General features: G+C 28.8%; 1 long non-coding RNA gene across 1 annotated transcript; it reads left to right on the forward strand.

Annotated features, from left to right (window-relative positions):
• The first annotated feature begins 339 nt into the window (after positions 1–339).
• Positions 340–21,599, forward strand: LOC111040147. Its single transcript, XR_002605178.1, has 3 exons — positions 340–532; positions 2,070–2,193; positions 21,385–21,599. It is a non-coding gene; the product is annotated as an uncharacterized LOC111040147 (long non-coding RNA).
• Positions 21,600–22,921: the final 1,322 nt, after the last annotated feature.

The following is a 22,921-nucleotide window of genomic DNA, read 5'->3' on the forward strand; positions in this document are numbered from 1 at the left end:
ATAATATATATATATATATATATTATGAACGTACTATGTATATTATATGTCAGTGGTTACATATTATATACATAAAGATAATACGGCCGGTATGATGCTTAGGTAGGTAGGTAATAATAATAATGTGCTCAGTGCTGGCAGTCCTAGTCTTGACAGTGATTTTTTCGCTCCGTTTTTTTTCCTCTTGATTTGAAGTGAATACTTACTTCATAGGCGACAGTGCCGAGCGTTAAACCCCACCCTCTCACTCTAGCCTACTTTGGTCTACTCCAAGAGCTTCATGGTTACGCGTCATGGCAACACTGCGGGCTGCATTAGACGACGTGCGTGTTTATTTCACCTAGTGTTTATACTTATTTTATTCTTGTATAACAATGTTCGTAATTTGATTTTGTATTTTTGTCTGCGAATGCAATTTATAGTATCGCTGTTATTACGTTTGAAGAATTAAAGTGGTTGGACGTGACTGCGATGATCGTTGGATCGGAGGTGATCAATCTACCGGTTTCAATCCGAATGAAGGTATATACTGGTACGCCTACCTTTTGAATTATTGAAATGCATACTTCACAATAGACCGTTTAACACATTTAACGGGTTACACATTTCAAAAACTATTGTTTCTAATTCCGACAATACGTGTCGACGATCATGACGACTTTCATTCTGATCGAAGGCCTCGATCCAGCCTCGTACATGTTATGCAAAATCAGAATATTTTATCCTAGTGAAAATCGAGGCAGTCGTTGCGACGTATTGTTGGAATTAGAGTATAACTAATAGTTGTCATTTTGAGTGAATAGTTGATGTATACTTAAAATGATTTATATTTATTCATAAATTAAACCATTGTATGAGTTTTTTAAATAAAATCATATAATGGTGTAAAATGTACGCGGTACATGGATTAGTGACAATAAGAGTTTAAAATTAGTTTCAATATCTTGATGGGTGCATTGTGCGTAGAAACTTATAATTAAATTATACATGCTTTAAAGATGAATATTGAATCGTTATAAATTGTATAGCTCACCAAATTAAACGTTTAAACACATGCGGATGTATTTAATTATACTTCATAAATATTTTATAATTTAAATCGAGTAAATAATTTAAAACAACAGTATATCATTACTGTATTAATTTGTTACACTAGATTTGTCTAGGGACATCACCGAGTGGTGGCGGAATGCATTTGAAAAAAAAAATGAAACATAAATAATGTGATTGTAGTAGAACAAATAGATAAATGGGAACACATAAAACTCTAAAATACAATTAAACGAATAACTATTGAATTCATCATTGAATGATTATTTAGAGATCACGAGGGGGGATAGCTTTCAAAAGTATAAGAACAAATTAAATTAAGAATATTATAAAAAAAAAAATTGAGAGAGGAACACAATTACTACCATAATTAAATTCTTAATCGATTAAATGGACATTATTAACGATTAGAGCCTTTTTAATAAAAATTCAAATTCAAGTAACGAATATGATTATATAGGTATTATTATATTGTTTTGAATAATATTTTAATAGCTGAAAATTCAATACTTATATTATTTGCAAATATTTTTTTTAAGATTTAATATTTATAATATGTAAGTATAAGATACCTATCATGAAATGCTTATATCAGATATATCTGAGAAAAAACCATAACAATTGTATACAAATATACACGTTAGTTGTTCTAACAGCAGCCTAAAAATACCAAAAATACATTTTTTAAACTTCTGTTACGAAAAAACCATATAGGTACAAATTTCAAGTTTTGATATTTTAATGAAAAAATAACGATTATAGTTCCTTATTTTGTTGTTGCTACCTAATTCAAAAATAAAATTTTGTTTATTATTATCGCTTAAGAAATACAGTGAATGGGTGGAATCTATAAAAAAAAAAAAAAACCATAACAGACTGTTACTAGTAACTAGTTACTATGGATTCATCATAATATTTTGTCATACTCTTAAGTATATACAAACAGTATATTATACTCTCATATATTTTTTCGTATTACCGTTTGAGTTGTTCTAATTAAATATCTCGACTATTTCAAGTTTCAGTTCGAAGGGAGATGACTACGGTTGAAAATAGCCGTCTCATGTCTGGTGGCGTAATGCGCACCTGCATTCTGAATATGGCACGGTGAGGTTTCGCCGGAAGAATCGGTGATGTTTACGCGTAAGTTTGTTGTCATATTATTTTGCGGCTTAAATGTACTTTTTAGTATTAAAATAAATGGACGTTACCCCACCGACAAACTGCTGACGTAGATGCGCACATTATTATTCCCAAAAGCACAATGTATAAAATACGCTCGGCCGAACAATCCAAACTTTGTTTTGTTTCATCAAGCCCAGGTTGTAGAATAAATAATAATTATGTATTAACTATATTACACCTTTAATAACCCGTTATAAACAGGTACAGCACACGGGCGTTCTTTTGCGTCCAGTGAAATCCAACAATCGTTTTTATTGTATTAATATTTTACGTTTACGCTCACAACGCGTATTCTAAACCAAAAGCACCACTTTCACCACAATCAAGGTGGTGTTCAATTATTCTTCGGAGCGGTGCCCCGTAGCATTCGATTATAATATTACGATAGAGTATTAAAATGATCATCTAATAATGTGTGCAGTGCCCTGATTTAATTGTCACCGCCTGTTAATAAAATGATTCACATGGCCGTGTCCGTGTTGTATGTGCTTTTTAGAATTAAATTCTCACATTTGTCGATAAATATATCATTCAATAATTCGATTCATATTCATCATCCGTGTTTTAAATTCATTGTGATTTCGATATTGTTTAAACTATTTGTAAGACTATAAAAGCATTTTAAATAAATTATCAAGTATGAACACTATTAATTATTATATGTGCTATACATGATATCAATTAATAATTATTATGTATTGTATCATATACTATTGTATTTCACTTATTACTGAGTTATGAGTCCATTCTTAACGGCGAGAGTAAAAGTTTAAAATGTATTTGAATATTTTGAAAATTGCATCGATCATAAAAAACTAATAATAAACAAATTTATTATGAGGAATCTTGTATACCATTTTCATGGTTATTGAAAAAAAGTATGTTTTGTCAATATTTATCGGGAGTTACAGAGCGAATAAAAAACGTTCAAATGCATATTTACTTTTAAAAAGCTTAAGGCTATAAAATATTAGCTGATCTCTTGCACTTTGTCGACTGATAAAAATACCAACAATATTATAATATAATCCAAAATGTATGTTCAATAAGACCAGGTGTAGTGATGTTCAAAACTTCCCTATACAAATTCCCGTGGATTTACACCTTCTTAATCTCTATTAAACAATTTATCACAGTCATAAAAAATAATTGTCTAAAATTATATTCAATCAGAATACCTTTTTTTCTCGTATTTTCAGCTTAATAAAGATGCAACAATTTTTAAGACCGGGCAATATATATTTTGTATATTATTTTACTGCCATGTCTTGAAGTTTGATATCTTATAATTGTATACAACTCGTCTAAGCCATCTACACCATTTTTTATTTCATATTGTATAATATTAAAATGTATATGTATATTATAAGTATTATATATAATGAATAAATGAGTCACGATTTTAGAGTACCTTGGTAGATTTTTTATTTTTCAATAACTGTCTGAGTCGGTTTTAAACTTTAATTCCTTGAATATTTTTACAACTGTTTTTCATTTTAGTTATTTGTTATATTTAATATATAATCAAATATACCTACACTTACCTACAACATAAATTAGAAAACCTTAGTTGCTACATACAATGCAATCTTAGCACATATTTGTAATTCGTAAATAATTTGGAAGAACTTGTAAGGGCATGTGATATATTGACAAAATCGATAAATTAAATAAGAAAAAAATATTATTGTTGGTCATGCCGATTTTCATAAACATAATATTTACAAATTTCAAATATTAGTAATGAAATACTCAGTTAAAATCTATTACACGTGCTTCCACTTGTTAATTGTAACAAATAAATTTAGTTTTATATATTGATTAACTAAAAAATTTATTTATTTGTTGTATACACTGGTATTATTAATGCCTTTTTTTATTTCGTATAAACTTTCATGTTTAGAGTTTTTAACAATATGTACTTTTAAATCCGTATATGTTCGAGCATATTAGTGATTATTATCGATTGAGAACATTTGGAAATATTTAAATACTTTTTTTTCTTTAATTACGTAAGTAATGCATTATTTTGGTACATTTTGAATTGTATAATTATTATTATACATAATATTTATATATTTCAAACTTTTAATGCATTTACATATTTTGGGTCTTACAAATTTTGGGTAGAAACTGAAAAAATACCTATTAAGCGGTTATACATTTGAGCTCTTGGCTCTAGCAATTATATTAGCGAATAATTGAAAATTATATGTTGATGTTTGTATTACGAGTATAATATAGTAGATAAGTTTTAAAAATATAACTTGAATGTTTCTATTGTTTTCTATACATCTGAATAACTATCCTACTGATCCTACTTAGTTTATTTCAATGATTAATAAATGGTTTAACTGTTTGAGCCTCGCTCTACCAAGTAAAGTTTGGGTAGGTATTCCAATATGTATTACTATATTTCTAATCCTTTAATTTTCTACAATATATTTATTTATTTTATCTTTCAATCACCTTTTAAATATAACAGTGAAATTACTTAAATATTTGTTTTTTATTGATATGGCGACGACCAAGCAAACTGTTCAGTTTAAACTATTCTGTCTATACTATTATATATCTTACTATATTAAGGTCTTGTAAACAATTTGTTAATACGCTAAATGTTACACATCAAAATTTAGCAAGATTTTTAAGCTTGCATAAATATATTTATAAAAATAATAGTAAAAATATATTAAATATAAAATGGAATGTGGTTGGTATAAGAATTCATTTTATGGTGGCCTGGTGAGAGGTGGTGGTTGGACGCAGTCATCAATGAAGTGATGTGTGAAAATGTCGAATATTGACGGTCGTCGTATACTCTCGGATGGGTGACCACCTGGATTCTTTGTGACGATACCTGCATCACATAAATAGAAGCGTACCAACCGTAGGCCGCAGACAAACCGAAAGCCCATGTTGCCGAGTGTCAAAAAATCAATGTTCATAATATTATGATTAATTTTAAACAAATATTTTGAACCTCTCACATGACATAGTGATCGCTACAAGTTTAAAATAATGGTATTAAATATTTTATATTAGCTCGAATCCTGATGTGGCACGGTGGTCAGCCACAGTCACTAAAATGTTTTGTGGTCAAGCATCATCTGAGTCACTAGCTCCAGCACAGGTGACCACCCAGGTATTTAGCCCCATATACATGTGTTCCATACCAGCCATAACCTCCTTAACAGTAAAATCTGACTAAATCATATATTTTAAATTTAAAAAAAAAATAAACAATAATAATAATCGTTTTTTATAATTTTACTTGCAAGGTGGCAATGCAAAAAAAAAAATAAGTTCAGTGTTTCTTTACATTAAGGGTATTCATCTTCTTCATCGTCAATTGAAGTAAAATGTATAATAGTATAGTTATTTGAGATTAATTTATGTTTCTCAAATGAAATTTCGAAATTGGTTAAAGCAGTAAATATATTTTTGATTTTTTAAAAAAATAATCTACAAGTTTAAATGGTGATGAAATGTATTCATTTTAAAATAGGTAATATAATTGGTTATTGTATAATTTAGTCATCAATAATGGTTCAATATTATTTTAAATTTCTCACGTTAAACACACATCACTTTGATTTGAAAATATTTTTAAATTGTATAATATTTTGTTTCAATTTCTATTGCATGTATCCCCTGTGTTCTATTAAATAGTACAATTATTAAGTATTTTTAAGGTCCAATTAATATTTAATTATTTTTCAGTTTTTTAAGCATTAGGTAATAGATTCTTCAGATGTATAGGTAATTGAGTCAGCCAAGTTTAAAATGAAATATTTCCTGAATTGTAATATTTCATGTAAAGAATCAGAGTGTATACGATAATTTTAATTAGAAGGTTGTAGTTAAATCTTAAAGGTGATACTTCTTAAAAATAAAATTACAATATACTGTTTAAAATAACTATTTTATGTATAGTTTTATATAATGTTATATATAATATTATATTTTATAAAACCTGTGTATCCGGAAATATCGTAATTTAATCAATTATAATATTATTAGCATACATTTAATAGATCTGTATGCACTAATGGCTTCAACCGGATTCAGCCAACAGTCCATAAAAAAATAAAACCTTTATATTAATCATTTTCAAAATATGTATCATGTATTGTTCATTCGTTTTTACCGAAGTATTTGATGGCCCGCTAACAATTTCCAATTTTCTTATGTGGCCCCGAGGCGATAGGTATACAAGTTGTGTTGGGTCACGCCATTTCTGCTTTTGTTTTTTCGTGGTTAGTGGCAACGGCTTGCAAAGTTTAAAGGACGTGGAAAGTCGCTTACAGTGTAACAATAACTTTGGCGATGCAAAATATTATGTGTAAAACCAACGTTATGGGTACAATGCACAATGCTCGTATTATAACAAAAGAAAAAAAAGCACGATAATTATAATTAATTATTTTAAGAAGTCTCCTGGCAAGTAAATTGTCCTTGGAAGGCAATAAAAACAATCACAATGTATGTTTTTAATACCTAGAAATATGATAAAATAATGTAACAATATAATTAATATGACATGCATAACAGCGATTCGGCTTGAAAAGTTTTCCAAAGGGTATGTACAGCAGTAATGCGGGTGTCGTGCTCATATAGACGACGTCGGGATACTTAAAAGATGATTATGGTCTAATGTCGGCAATTACAATAGTTAGCTCGGGCGATGACACAATTACACAACACGTGTTTGCACAAAACGGTGCTCAATAGCGCCGTACAGTGTTAGAAGATAATTTCTTTCAATAATCACATTTTCTAATTCCATAACGGGTGCATCAAGTTTTTCTTCGTAAAATTATGCCCTACTAGGATTGCGACAAGGCGCGTGTATTTGATGAAACCGGACTTGCTCAACAATTTATCGCTTGATGCAGATGAAAAATAATTTGTTTTCAATACTTGGAATGTGAAAGAACCGATTAAAAAAATTCACCTTGGTCGACCTGGCTAACTCACAAGTTATTCGTATTAATAATCTCTCGATCGTGACTACTATATTTTGATGTCTTCTTTTCAATGTAATTATTATTTATTAATTTATTGTATTATGTATTATGTATATCAACAATTTACTTCATAGCTACTTTTTTGCCACTCTCCGTTTCCGTATCTCTGGTTCGACCATGATTGGTTTTATGCCAGAAACGTCTCTGGAATACTTACAGGTGGATGTTGATTCCTGAAATAGTTACTCAAAGATTATAATCAATTTACCAGACATTTCGTGAGCGTTATTGAATAAACGTACTACTAAACTCCGCTGGTTAAGAATGATCGTGGTTATCATGGCGGTTGAACAGTTGTACCCCAACGAACCCTCAAATAACCTTGTGATTGCCCAGTTACGGTAAGGTACGTAAGTCTGTTTGACCGGACTCGCCAAGCAATTTATCACCTGACGCAGATGCATCAGGGATAAATTGATATATTTTGATTCGGCGATCGTTTGTTTGGCGTTGTTGACGTTTGAAATGCATTCGGAACTAAAAAAACACATGATTGCGAAATCAACACATTCGTCGCTTCGCTCAGAATCTGAAAATATACTTTCCATGCTGAGGCCACCGAAGTAAGAACAATTTTATTCGATTTAGTTCTCTTCGTCCTAGTTATGTACTCAGTTCTACAAAATGAGACCAGCTTGACTTATGATTAAAAAAAGTAGACGAAACGTCTTGTCTTCTAGCGTTACCTGATATTAGTTGCTTAAATGCTTAGGAAACGTTTTTTATTCTTATAATATTTAAATTCTTGAACGTGACATCTCATTTTTTGTCAACAGTGAAATTCGCAGCATTTCTGAATTACATTTACTAGTCAACTGACTAAATTTGAAAGCTGGATGCACGCATATGCTATAGGTAACACAACAAAAACAGTTAATCGTAATATTTATTTTTGAGATAAAATTTACCTACCTGATCATTGTTCTGTTGCATTTTTATAAAATGTTTTCAAATATTTAATGTTCTACGATCTAGAATATATAGTAAATATTTTCTGAACTCTAAATTGAAAGTAAATTATTTAAAAAAAAAACCAAAATTAATTATCGCTTGTCCATTTTAAGTAAATATGGTGCTATTCGTACCAACTACAAACCTGAAATAACATTTTTGAAACATCTATAATATGTAGTGAACTAAACTTTCTAGTTCAGTAAGAATGTAGAAATACACTTTTCATAATCAAATTTTTTTTTTTTAAACTCATAAGCACCGCGACTAAGGCCATTAGCTGTTGTAGGGGTTATGATCTGTGGTGGGGGCAAGGTTGTTACGGTAGGTAGCAAACACGTTTATGTGTTTTGAGGTTTTTAACTACTATGAACCCGGGTGGTCACCCATCCGGCAACCAGTAGCTGTGGCTGTTACTTACTCCCAGTCGCATTCCTCGACTAGTAGCAGCCAACGCGCCACGCCAAGCCACTTCTAAATTTGATTATAAATCATTATACTGTCCATAATTTGTTGACAATTAATACATGAGGGTCCTTATACATAAGACATATGCCATATGGGTACGTTTTGGTCTACTAAAATGTATTATTTAAATGTTCCTTAAATTTTTAAAATTCAAGTACTATTTCATTCTCGTTGTCAACACCTGAGTAGGTATATCCCATAATTGTATATTGCACCACATTTTATAGCAATTGAATAGACAATTTAAGCTAATGATAAAATATGACGAGATATTCGAAGCTGATCTCATTCTAATAACCAACTATTTATATTTACTATATTTTGATTTTTTTATGTACCTACATATTTTGGGTTTCGCAAATTTAATTTACCTATACTATACCTGATAATCAACTTTCCTATGCTTTCTGTTAAGTGTTTTTACCAAAGAAAATTTGATAAGTGTGGTATACATTACATGTTATTAATCTAGTTAGTGTATAATACACGGTATACAATGAGCAAAGAGTCTACTAATTAAAACAATAGTTAAAAGTGGTTATAGATACCGGTTGTACAAAGGTTATTTTTATCACGGCGCATCCGAGTTGGGTCCCGAGTATTAGGGTTAAATCGCAGGTACTACACTAGTTGGGTCCAGGATATTGTTAGGTACTATACTAGTTGGGTCCGGGATTTTTTTAGAAACTACACTAGTTGGGTCCGTAATTTTTAGAGGTACTATACTAGTTGGGTCCTGGATTATTATTTAAAATATTATACAATAATCACAATGCGAACCACAAATTCCTGCGAATCATTCCATTCTCATTTTAATTCTATGTTCTACACAGCACACCCAAATATTTATCAGTTCCTAGAAATTTTAAAAAACGTACAAATGGATACTTAAATCAAAATGAGAAGTGTAGAAGTAATGAAAAAAAGAAACTACATTTTGCTAAAAGAAAAATGTATAGCTGACAATATGAATAAAAAAATTGCAGGAATAATCAATCGATTTGATTTTGTAAAATTAATGTCGTATAAATTTTTACCAACACACATGTGATTTTTAATATTTTTTAATTTACACCTATATGGCTATATTTATATTATGTAATATGTATTTTTATACTTTGTTTTTAACCTTTTAAATATTTTTACCAACACAAAAGTGTTTTTTGTTTTTTATAAAATTCTAATAACTTATATTTTAATGGAAAAGAAACAAAACAAAAAAAAAAAAAACTGTAAAAAACATTTTTAACCATACCTGTGGTCTAAATAGATCATAGACAGTCCTAAGTCTGTTGAAATGGGAAGGAAAATGTTAGTATAGTGTAGTACTTAAATCCGGGACCGAACTAGTGTAGTACCTATAAAAATCCGGGACCCAACTAGTGTAGTATCTAAAAAAATCCCGGACCCAACTAGTATAGTAGGTACCTAAAATAATTCGGGACCCAACTAGTGTAGCAATTATAAATTTGGGACCCAACTCGGATGCAGCCTTTTATCAATCCGATATCTGAAGATTTTTTTAATTTTTAAATTAATTAAAATATTATTTATTCCTACTATTATAATAAATAACTTACTAGTTTTTCTGTGTTTGGATGTTATTCAGTACTACAAAATTAAAATTTTAATGGTATGCAAATGATAGTATTGTGAAACTATGTGCACCTTGTTTAGGACTTGACATGAATTGACAATATTCCTAACAATTATGAAAATTTGAAAACTTTTTCAAGTTAAGCTTTTTTATTAAAATGTTTCGTTTTCATATAAAATTCAAAAATGTAATACAAGATTCCTCGTAAGTTTCTCTACCTTTGACAAATAAAAAAAAAATTATCTAAAAGTAGTATTACATTTTTAGGAGCATTTATTCGACCCGTAAATCAACGGTTTCTCGTCTACTGATTTTCATATACCTTCAGTACAGTTTTTGAATAGTTATCTCATATGACGACTTTATTGAAAACAATGTAGACTTAAATTAGAGAATTCCGCATTTGATTACTGCCACCTGTTGCTTTGCTATACACTTGTTTTTCGTTAACAGACAGACGCAATTCATGGGGAAACCCGATTGGGAACTTACATTGTTCCGGAAATATTATATAATATATATATATTTATATGTTTTCTATGTTCTATTAAAACTATATTGGTCTCCAAAAATATTATTACGAACGATGCAATGATGATACTGTGATGGTTGACGAGGGAATAATTTAAGATTTGACCAGTACCTATATGTATAGATTGGCGAAACGACGATTAAATTCAAAGCGAACAATACTTTTCACCTCAACAGCCAAATAGTGTGAATTATTGAATGACTATTCAATACAAACCAAGAAGTCAAAAGTGTATACAATAATAAGATTAATGATTATAGTATAAGTATTTTTTTTCTAATTTACAAAACTATAAATTAATAATAATTTTTATTTTCATTTTCATTTTTTCTTAAAATGTATCAACTCTTTTACATAATACACGCTACTAGTTATTTGTAATAATTATGTAGTTTTTTTAACTCGACTCCACCACCACATTATGCAAATTGTAAGTATCCAAAATGTATTTCACAAAAAAGGGGACATCCTAAAGAAGCCAGGGATATGATTGGCTAAGTCTTAGTACAATATTTCGATTTTAATGAATCATAAACCTAATCGTTTATACCGGATTAGTGCATATTACGTCTTCCTGATGCATATCATAGTAAATAAAATTACTAAAAATCCAAATTTGGTAGTACCGTTTTGAAAATGATATCCCTCGACTCTAAATGACTTACTCTATACCCCCAAATAGTTTTAAGTCCCCTAGTAAGCGAATTAAACTTGTAGTGTTGGCTAAACTTGGTATTACACTGATGACATAATGTTTCTTAAAAATGGAATAGTTTAATATTTAGATAGAGCCACCGTGAATTCCTCCCCTCTTCTTAAATTTTAATTTGTACATAACTATAATAAGTTATACAAAAGTCTTTTTATACAGTAACATTTTTTATTTTTTTATTGTATTATGATAGTTAATGATTAGTGACATGACATTATTTGGAGGCACTTATCAGTGCCACCGAACCTGGTATATTTGTGGTATAACTGTTCATTTTTAAAATTTTTTTTTAATTGTCTCTGGACCATTTTATTTTGAGTCTTTTCCTCAACAATAATTTAGTTAACACATGTATAAATGTAATATTATACGATAATATAAACAAAGATTGTGTATAAATAATGTACACATAATATATTTCGCTGTAAGACGATTAGTTATTTATAATGTTCAGATTTTAAGATATTATAAATAATAAAAAAAGGACACTGAAAATGTACAACAATGCATTTTATATAATATGTCAATATATATAAAAATATAGTTAATTATATAATAGATTTTCACCAATTAGCTAATTTGTGTAAAAAAAAAAATATAAAACCAGGCTACCAAAACAAATAGATGCATGTCTGCACTTGAAAATGTTAAAAGTATTGAAAACAAAAATTATCAATTCATTAAATTAATTTAATTATAGTTAATTTAATATCGGCTCCTCAAATATTCGTTAGTAACCATATTTAGTTGACCATAGCATGCCAAACCTTGCCTCAACAACTAACAATAACTACAGACAACAGTTCATTGTAAAGGATGACGGTAATAATATAAAAATATTCAATATTGATCGTTTCCCGTGCTATATTTAAATGTTAAATTAACATTTAATTCGATAACTTTAATCAAAATACGGTCATCGCTCACCATCTATGTTCGCATATATTACATTATTTTCATATCACACAAAATTTAACAAAACAATAGGTAAGTTTTTATCCTGGTATTTAGCGCCCTAGTAGGTTATAATAGTCGTAGGTTCATTAATGTTAGGGTAGACTGTTCAAACCTTTAGTTTGATTGGTATACATGTTACAGTGTTTTTTTTTCCTAGACATTCACTTTGTGCACTTCATGCGAAATTCTATACGATATATCAAACTGATTACTTATGGCAGTAACAATGTAAGGAAACATTGTTGACCATATTTAGTTTGCGACATCTCATGCATTAACTTCTCAAAACCGGGCATCAAGCGTCACGGTATTTACTCAGAGATTATTGACTTCACATGTCTCGGTGCGACTATAATGGGTAATGTCTATGAAAAAGTATTTTACACTCAGAGAAAATATCAGTAGATAGAAGCGATGGTCCCAAGGGTGTATAATATAGACCCATTCGCACGCCTACGATTTTACATAATATGTTGTATACATAATAATATTGTATAATAATATATTTTGTTCGGTATGTTAATAATATGCGACCGTTAAACAAGGCGATGACGGAGAATTTTGTTTCATTTCGACGAACCGTTCATCGTCCCCGAGCGTAATAATGTCATATTAATAATATGATTCACTTCGATAATATAGGTTAGTAAAATGGTATAGGCATATAATATGACGAGGCGACTGCAGTTTGCAGCGTTTTATAAATAATAATTATAAGCAGAAAAATATAATATGTAAATGAATACAATCGTATTTGGGTGTGACAAGAGTAATTGAATATTAGTGCGGAGAGCCTAATCTGGATATCGTTTCACCACCCGATTGAATACTCAATTCGGTTTATTTTTGATCGGTTCACATGGTAACACACTTACGTTTGCGCAGATGCAATGTGTCAAAGTCGTATATTATATCAAGGTCACTAATATAATTGACGTGCCACTCAAAACGATATAAAAATATGATGAACCCCACCCTCCTCCCCGACATCTAAGTCGTGAGACTTTGGTTAGGTGGGTATTAATTTTGAAAATAGATTTTGATCAACATTATAAACGTTCTCCGTTAAAAAGAAAAAGATTGAAATATTAATTTTTTCTACTCGAATATCAATTCACATAAAAACAGAATTTGAATATCTAAATTTTTTACTGTGGCAGAAATGATTTTCAAAACATTAACATTCACTTGGATTAAACATAATATAACACTTGTAAATACAATTAAAATTCGTCTAATCAACTTCCTGTAGATAACGTGGCAGGCGGTTAGGTCAAAATACTTTGTTTTTCGTTTGACATCAGTTTCTCAAAGCTTTTTGTAGGTTTTTTGTAAATTATATTAAAACGCCCATGAACAGCTTTAATAACTACCAATAACAATATACAACTAATAATAATTTTTAAATTGATTATTATTTATATTTTCATGGTATAAAATAGTATTTAAATTATTTATCTGTGTTTTTTTATAACGAACAAATATTTCAAAATCTCTTTTTCCATATTATATATTTGGGCTTTTTAAAAAATATTCATTTTTATTTTCATGCTAAAATGCCCCGGATATACGTTCCAGTAGCGACATTACTTGACAACCATTTATCACCACAAAACTTTTAAATTGAATACGGATTATTGAGAATTCGTGCGTGCCCGCATCAATGTAAAGTACAGTGTCGCAGTATGTGCATTTTGTTTTATCATAATTTATTATACTTCGTATTTTTTTTCTATGTTGTATGTTTGATTAAAACTAATCGAACGCTAAAATAATGCGCAGTACATCGCTAGAAATTTGCATATTTTTGTCAGTGAGAGAAACATTTTGTGGTCATCGTTCGTGTATCTCATTATGATAATAATAATATATTTTTACACCGGCACCTGCGCCTGAAACTCACACACGAAACCAAAATACAGTGTTAAATTTTATGTAACAATAATAATAATTATTATTTTTATAAAAAGTTAAAATACCCTCCAAACACCAGACGAAGAGAGGAAGTAAATATTACTCGAGCTAAAATATGCCACTCACATCTAACACATGCCTATCTTAACAGCAAAGAACGAGCTCCAGTATGCGATACTTGTAATGAAATATTAACAATAGAACATATTACTATCATAAACTCCCCCAAATACACGAAAACCCGCAAGACCCTCAAAAACCTCATCACACTCTACCAAGCACTCAACGAGGACAATATGGACGCAATCAATTCATTTTGCCATAATATAAACATAAATAATAAATTGTAATCTATCCTTATCATGTTAATAATTGTATAAAGATTTAATGTATATTTGTTCATATTAATTTAATGTGGGCTAAAAACCTTTGTTGTTAAAGCCTTAGTAAATTTAAAAAAAAAATATTATCCTCAATGTTTTTAATCTTGTAATATTATTGTTATTATTATACAGGCCTGGAGAAGTTAATAATAATTTTCAACTAAGTTATGTTCAGTTATTAGAAAACATTTTAAGACATTTAAAACTAATAATCATCCTATTTTTTTTCAACTCAGTTAAGTTAAAAGTTTTATGGAAACTTATAAATTAGCTTATAAATTTTAGTTGAGTCATAATTATTATGTTATTTTTTTTTAATAACCAGTAACATGGTTTAAAATAATAAAAAGTAAATATTTATGTAATATTCTTCATCAATAATAATTGTTTTATATTTATTATTTAATTGTTTACAAATTAACTTAACTTTTATTTGATTAAAGGTAACACGTTATTTATTAAGTTTATATCAATAAAAACCAGTGAAGTTTAAAATTAAGTTAAGAGAACTCTTCACGTCAACATTTTGTTGTCTCCGTCCTGTAAGTGCGAAACATAACAAATGTATGCTCACAAAGATCAAGTTTAACTCCGTCAGTTTAAAAATTAGATTGAATCTACCCATGATTAGACTTGATTGTAAGAAAATTATCGGTGTTTGTACGTGTGATAATTCAATTTTCAAGTGGATTAATGGATTATGACTCTTTTTTAATTTACGTTTTAATATTATTATGCACGTATAACTCGCTAAGAAATGGAATTATCGTAAATAACCCACATATACACACAAATAATATTCTAACCATCAAGTTTCATAATAGGTAAATTCACTCTAATTTTTAAGCTGAAGGAATTAACCATGATCTACTGAGCTTAAATTTAGTATCTTACGCAATTGTAAGACAAAGACAGCACATGGTTGTGTAGAGTCCATTTTAATGAAAATTAACCTTAACTTTTTAACTCGTTTTTGTCCAGGTTTGTTAGGCTTAAAGGTAATTTCGGTACATTTCAGCTTTTTAACGATATCCATGATGTTGATACGACTTCTTGTGATAAACATGAGTCATCAAAAATATAAAACAAGAAACGACCACCGAATGTAATGGTATGTTATAATAATAATAAAAATAATAATGATAATATATAATACGTTATTGTTAAATAATAATTAAATCGAACAGTTGTCGATCTATTTCGACTTGATAATATTAAAGCTTCGCAAGTGTGAAATTTTTTCTGTGTGATCCTATATAGTTTATAAGCCATGCAAGTGTATCTCGGTTAGAGGGATGGGTTTCAGTATCCCCCAAGAATCCCAAAATCTTTGGTCGAGGACATCTTCAAAGTGCAAATTTCGGAAAATCCTTTCTTGTTGCACCTACAGATCATTAAAATTACCACCATACCAAATTCAAGTTCGTACGTTTTGTATAGGTTTTGAGATTTATAGAGCTGATTCCTTTGCACTCTGTCACTTGTTAAAAATACCAATTGGATTGGAGACAGCACTTGATATTATATAAATCGAAGGTAATTAAAATTAAACACTTTAAATTTTTCTGATAACTCTAAGAACCGTTTAAAATGTCCACAGAAACACAAAAGTAGTTATTGGGTACCTATAATATGATCTATAGACATACATTAAACTCTTATATTTGTTTTAAGGTATAATTTTTTTATTCGTAACCATTAGCGTGACGATTTAATGCATGCATTTACCTCATCTTTCAGAGTAACCAATGGCAACAAATACTTATTTTTCCTATTACTATTATAGTATTATAATCTGTAAGCTGTAACTAATAGCAACCACTTACACACAACAAATTCCATCGTAAATCTCAAAATCCTTTCTTAAATAGTCGATAAAAAAAAAAAATTAAGGTCAACTTATCGGAATAAAAACTATCCTATATCCTAAGTTGGACCAAATCACACACATTGAGTTAAATCTTATCAAAATCTGTTGAGTACCTACTTTTTGTGTGCATTTAAAGATGGACTTAAACTCGGTGTATGGCTGATTTTTATATATTAAGATACTGATTATTATTATTGTCATTAATACCTAATATCGACGTGTCGAAATGTATTGTTTTCCTCTAAACAAACTATAAATTATGATGCATGAACAATGAACATATTATTAAATCATTATATTATAATATTATTCCATTAAAATAATCCACCGCTAAAACGTATGACAGAATTCAAAATTTTATGTTTGGTAAATTATACGAAATTTATCTTAGGGTTTTTTCCAGATATTAATAATAATATAATGTAGGTAATCGAGATTTGTAACAAATTCTTGTATGTGGGGAAAAAGACGATGTAATCGTTATAATAAATGGGGTACGGTTTTTTTTTTTATTCTGACGGAAACTGTACCCGTTTATGACCGAGAAAGGGTATTTTCGGCGGAAACGTCAACACTGGCGCCACCATTGTAAAGCACATAATATCTTCATCGTTATCTTTTATTTTTTTTCCGGTCCAATCGATAATTTCGCAATATTTTAATAGTGTGTTCTTACTAAAAATCAATGATTATATTATTCATTAAAAATATCGGACAAGCCTCGTGACTCAAGTACACAGCAGAGGCAGTCAACGGCACGCGTACACCCGGGTCGGGTATCATCAACACCCACTTTCGAACTGGACTTCCTCACTGACTCTCCTTCTCTCTCTTTCTATCACACACAAAAAGTCTAACTATAGTAAGTAATAATCATGTCAATTACCTCGACCCTGGGGTAATTCTAATCTACATCCATCTTCGTATGGGAATTTTGAGGTACATTATCATCTATAATGAATATAATGATATATATTAAAAAATATTATGTATATTATATACATTGTTTTATAAAACGGTTACACATTCAACTAGTACTTCACTACAATTATCGTAGTAATTAGGCTTTTAATATAATGAAAATTACTATCGTGGATCACACATCTATCTCGACGGCTTGCAAAAGATGCAAGAGAGAGAGAGAGTGAGACATGATGGATATCAAGATACCCTCGCCCGGACTCAGAGGCGCCAGCGGTCGCCTACTGTCTAGTCCGATGGGCTCTCCGAACACTTCCTTCCGGTTTCAAAAAAATCACGTGAGTGGGCGATATCGGACGCTCAACTGCTTTTTCGTGAACAATGAAACGTCGTATACATTTCAGACATACTATACATGGGGTACGTGATTTTGTGTGACGAGTAATAAATTCAGTAAATACACGTCATTTTAAAAATATTATGATGACATACTTTGTGTATCTTTGTGGATTTAAAGGCATCATTTCGATCATTAAAATTCAGCTATTTACAAATCCACCATCCCGAATATACTTCCGGTCGCCACCCGAATAAGATATTGTTATGAAAAATACAGAGATATTGTAGCACTGCAGCTGATAATACTATAGTTATTTTAAACACAGTGAAACCTCCGAAAAGTAAGCACCGGACATTCTCGTCCACTGAAATGATGTCCATTGTTTAGAGGTATCCTTTCTGGGATGCTTTATTGTATCATAATATATTATTATACTGTGCAGTACAGTGACAATGGCATACAGACTACGTCTACTTTTAGGCTGTTATCGAATTAAACATTTTTTTTCGTGTAATAATGTGTAGGACAACCGCATTGGTGCAATCGGAGAGATTCGATTCCGGTAAAACGATTTGGAACAATAGTGACCGTCTGCAGTTTCAATGGAAGCACGGCTATAATAATACGTACCTGTATGGTATTATTATATTAGGTATAGCTTATTGGAATTATTGCTTTTATGTTGAATTTCATATTATTTTAATTTGTCAATTATCCATCGTAATTATATAATATTATACAATTATTCTTGTTCATCGTGACTTTTAATTTTTTTTTTTAATTTTTATATTGTAATAATATTCAAAATATTATATTTAATAAATATAAATTTTTTTGAAAATTCACGAGCATTCCTAGTCGGTTTCAATAATTTACACAATTTGTTGTTCTTTAAATTGCATTTTTTTTCGATTTTATTGAAATTGTAGTAACTAACATTAATCGGTCAATATAAATAATTTATTAAAAATTGCTGAAGTATAGTAAATACTAAATATTAGGGTGTGGTTATTCTTGATGAATCACCCTGCATACTAATTTAATTTATAGTCTGTAAAAGGTTAAAAAAATAAGTTGTCAAATATTGAGTGTCGATTCATTAATCACACAGAAACCGTTTTTACGTTATTGCAGTTTATATGAACTGATTGAGTATAATTATTTAGTATATTATGTTTAGTTACACTTAACTCTTAAGTATATGAAATTTTAAAATATTATGTTTAATTTGCCTTTTATATAACTTTACATACAATTTTTATTCAAATTACAAACACTCACACACAGCAACTAGATATTAATTTGTTTCCTGTGGAATTTTACAAAATTATTTTCTTCAATATTTGAAAGCCTGTCGAACGTTTGGGTTTTTAATATCTTTCGAATGGTAACTGTTGTTTTATACATATTTAAAGACAGGATGAGATAAGAGAGTTTTTTTTTTATTTACTTATTTATTTGTTTTATTGGTCTTAAGTCTTGAGCCCGGCAATTATGGACATTAGGTATTGTAGATTTTACGGTTTCTATGTGGTTGGTAGGTTGGTTTGGCTTGTATTTGTGGCAAGGTTTTTACCACTAAAAACTTGGATGGTCACCCATACGGGAACTGGTGTCAGCAGACGGTGCGTACTTTTAATCGCAACCAGCAATCGCGTCACGCCAAGCCACATATAGGAGAATAGTTGTCAAGTTAACGAGATATTCATTTTTTTTGTTTTATATTCAGACTGCCATTGATGTATTTAAACAGATACGAATTACAATAAATAAAACTAAAAGTAATTATACATTCACAAGACGTATGGTATATGTATTTACGGGAACTTATTTTCTAATATAAAATTATACAACTAAAAACCATTGTTCTTAATTAAATAAATAATATTCATTCAATGAATGAGACAAATAATAATTTAAATAATTTTATTCAAATAAATTATGATAAATAAATTAAAATACTATTATTTCGACATGTTCATTAAAATTAAATTAAATTATTTACTCAATGTACGGTGTAACGCATTTCATTTATAATATTGTTGATACAACATTACTTCTTCTTGTTTGATTGTATTGCATATTGTTTAGAACTTGAATAAATAGATTACCATTTCAAATAATAAATGATTATTTTTATTTAAAAAATGTTATTCTAAAAAGAATATTTTTCAAAAAGTGTTTGTGTACTAAATATTCATATTGATTTAAAAGGAAAATATTTGTACTTATTTATTTATGTATGCTCTATAGTCAGTTAATCGCCTGTGAAATATTTTTCTCTCCGTTTGGTTTTCTTAACTCAAAACTGTAATATCTAAAAATAATTTTTGAAAATATTTACAATACATAACTATATTCATGAATATTAAATATACCTATTTCTTTCTAAAAATCATACCTAATAAAAAAAGGTGTAATATTTATGAAATTCAAAATGTATGTCTAAAATATAATGATTGTGTGTTTATTGTGTTTATTGTTTATTGTGTATTTCAAATTAATAATGAAATTTTAACTTTTTGTGTAATTTAAATTTATGTTCCATACATTATGATTATTAGTTATGATTTATTTGTATAAAAGTTGTTGACTTACGACTGATGGCATTACAAAATTCAATTATTTGCTAACATTCGAAGGCATTAAAAAAAAAAAATGTATACAAACAAAATAACTATATCAAGAGTGCCACACATTGCCAGTACAAAACAAAAACACTTCTAAATCTCTTTAAAAATATACTCAAACATTTAATTATTTCTTTTTAAGTTTTTAAAAATTAAATAGATTCGTGAACCCTTTAAATATCGTTACTGTTGCGTTCTTTTATCGGATATGAATTTTTTTGTAATCTCACAAAGAGCGACTTAAGTTTTTAAAAATACCTCTCAGAGTTCTCGACAAAATATAGGTACCGACTCTATTGAAATCCAAAAATTGAAATATCGCGATTAAATTTAAAATGAATTCCCCACACTTCTACTTTCATTTTAGATGTTCTTGAGGATTTGAAAACCCGATTCAGCGAATAATATAAAAATAAAAACAGTAAAAGCGTAAACTGCAGTCGAATAAATTTAATATTATATTCTATATAAATTAAAAATAAGACGCATGTGGATATTGTCCATAATATCTTGTATAATGGTAGTGAATAGTATAGTATAATATGTGTTTATATGAAGTCTATGATAAAGTTGATATTGTAACGATTACACTCCCAATTATTGCTTTTCCGGAAGTGTTTATATAAGTCCATAATTCGAATCTACACGATAAAATATATACTAGTATACCGACAAGCACATAAATCTCGACGAAAGACTTTTAGATAAATAAGCAACTAAGACAAATTATATAGTTGTATCCTCTTTGAGCGGACCTAGGTAATATTATATTATAGTGCGTGATACTGAAATAAATAATTATCATAATATTGAAATGTATTTAAAGTGTTTAAATATTTTTCAGGTATTGTTGCATTATAATTCGAATTAATAATCGAGTTAATTTATTTAAGCAAGACTCTTTCGAAAATGCCACACAAGAATAATATTACAGACCGAACGTATTAAAGCTGCAGACACTCATCACGGTTCGCTCGAGCCGACGAAAAAATCAATTACTATTTTCGTTATATAATCAATATTACGTAACACTATTTTTCATAGAATTCGTGATTTAAAACCATTTGTATTAAAAAAAATACTGCTAGCAATTTTTTTTTAGTAATTTTTCAGTGCACAATAATTATGATTAATCAATACAATATAATAATATTGTCTGTTTGTATCACAACGTTATTTGAATTTCAACAAAAAGCGACTAAATTTAAGAAACATGCAGAATAACATAATAATATTATAATAGTAGCCTACATATGTAATGGTTGTTTTCATTATTTATAATATTATCTGTACGTTTGACTAGCACTTTAAGGAAGAATATTAAGCTTGTGTCATGTTTGTGTGCACTATAATTATTAAATATTATATAATATGTTCAACAAAATATGTCTTGGATTAATTCCACGAAAATCATTTCTATACACTTCTGCTGTTAAATTGCATACACACAGTGCCGTGTTATTTTTATATACAATAGTATTAAGACGTATGATATTTTTCACAATTTATTCATACTTTATAATAACCGAAAGACATAAAAACATAGCTGTGTGTCAATAAAATTGACATTTTAGATAAATATTTTAATACTCTATAGAACACCATAAATTATTATATCTCACGAAATCAAATAATCCATAAACCAGCATCGCACTGTAGTTATTAAATTTATAAATACAAATAATACTTACAATTTATTATTCATTAAAAACCAATAAAATTGAATATAAAATTGACATATAATACCACACAGTTAAAAATTACTAAACTATTTACTTAAAATGAAATAAATATTATAATCTATTTAGTTTATGTCAATAGTAAAATACCTATGATCAATATAACATTAGCGTAAACCTTGTTAGTGACACAAACGCATAAAATAATGTAAATGCTGTCTACGAAATTGCGTTTGCAATATATATGGGATATCAACTTTAGACAGTTACCGTCTAGTATGTAAATTCCTTGGTACAAATATATTGTGATTTATATAAAGAAATATTATTTTCATATTATATTTATACATTTTGTTTCATACAATAATTTTGCATTAAGTTTTTTCTTTAAAATCTAATCTGAAAAGTTTTATTTCTAAATATTTTACATAGTTTAATACAATAATACTTAAAACTGCCAATTATGAGTATATATTTATTATAAGGTACTAGACAAAATATTAACCAAGGCAATTTAGGGATTAATACTGTCTAAGACTGTATCATACTTATTATTTTACCTACCTATGCATGGTTTTAATTAATTGAAATATAAGCTGAGCAGAGAGAAATATGTTTTATACTATTATTTAGAAAATATGACAGTTTTATGAAAATCATATTTTTCAGTTTGTTAAAATACAATATCTTATTCATGTGTAT

Source organism: Myzus persicae, unplaced genomic scaffold (assembly GCF_001856785.1).
Source record: "Myzus persicae strain clone G006 unplaced genomic scaffold, MPER_G0061.0, whole genome shotgun sequence".
NCBI lineage: Eukaryota > Metazoa > Arthropoda > Insecta > Hemiptera > Aphididae > Myzus > Myzus persicae.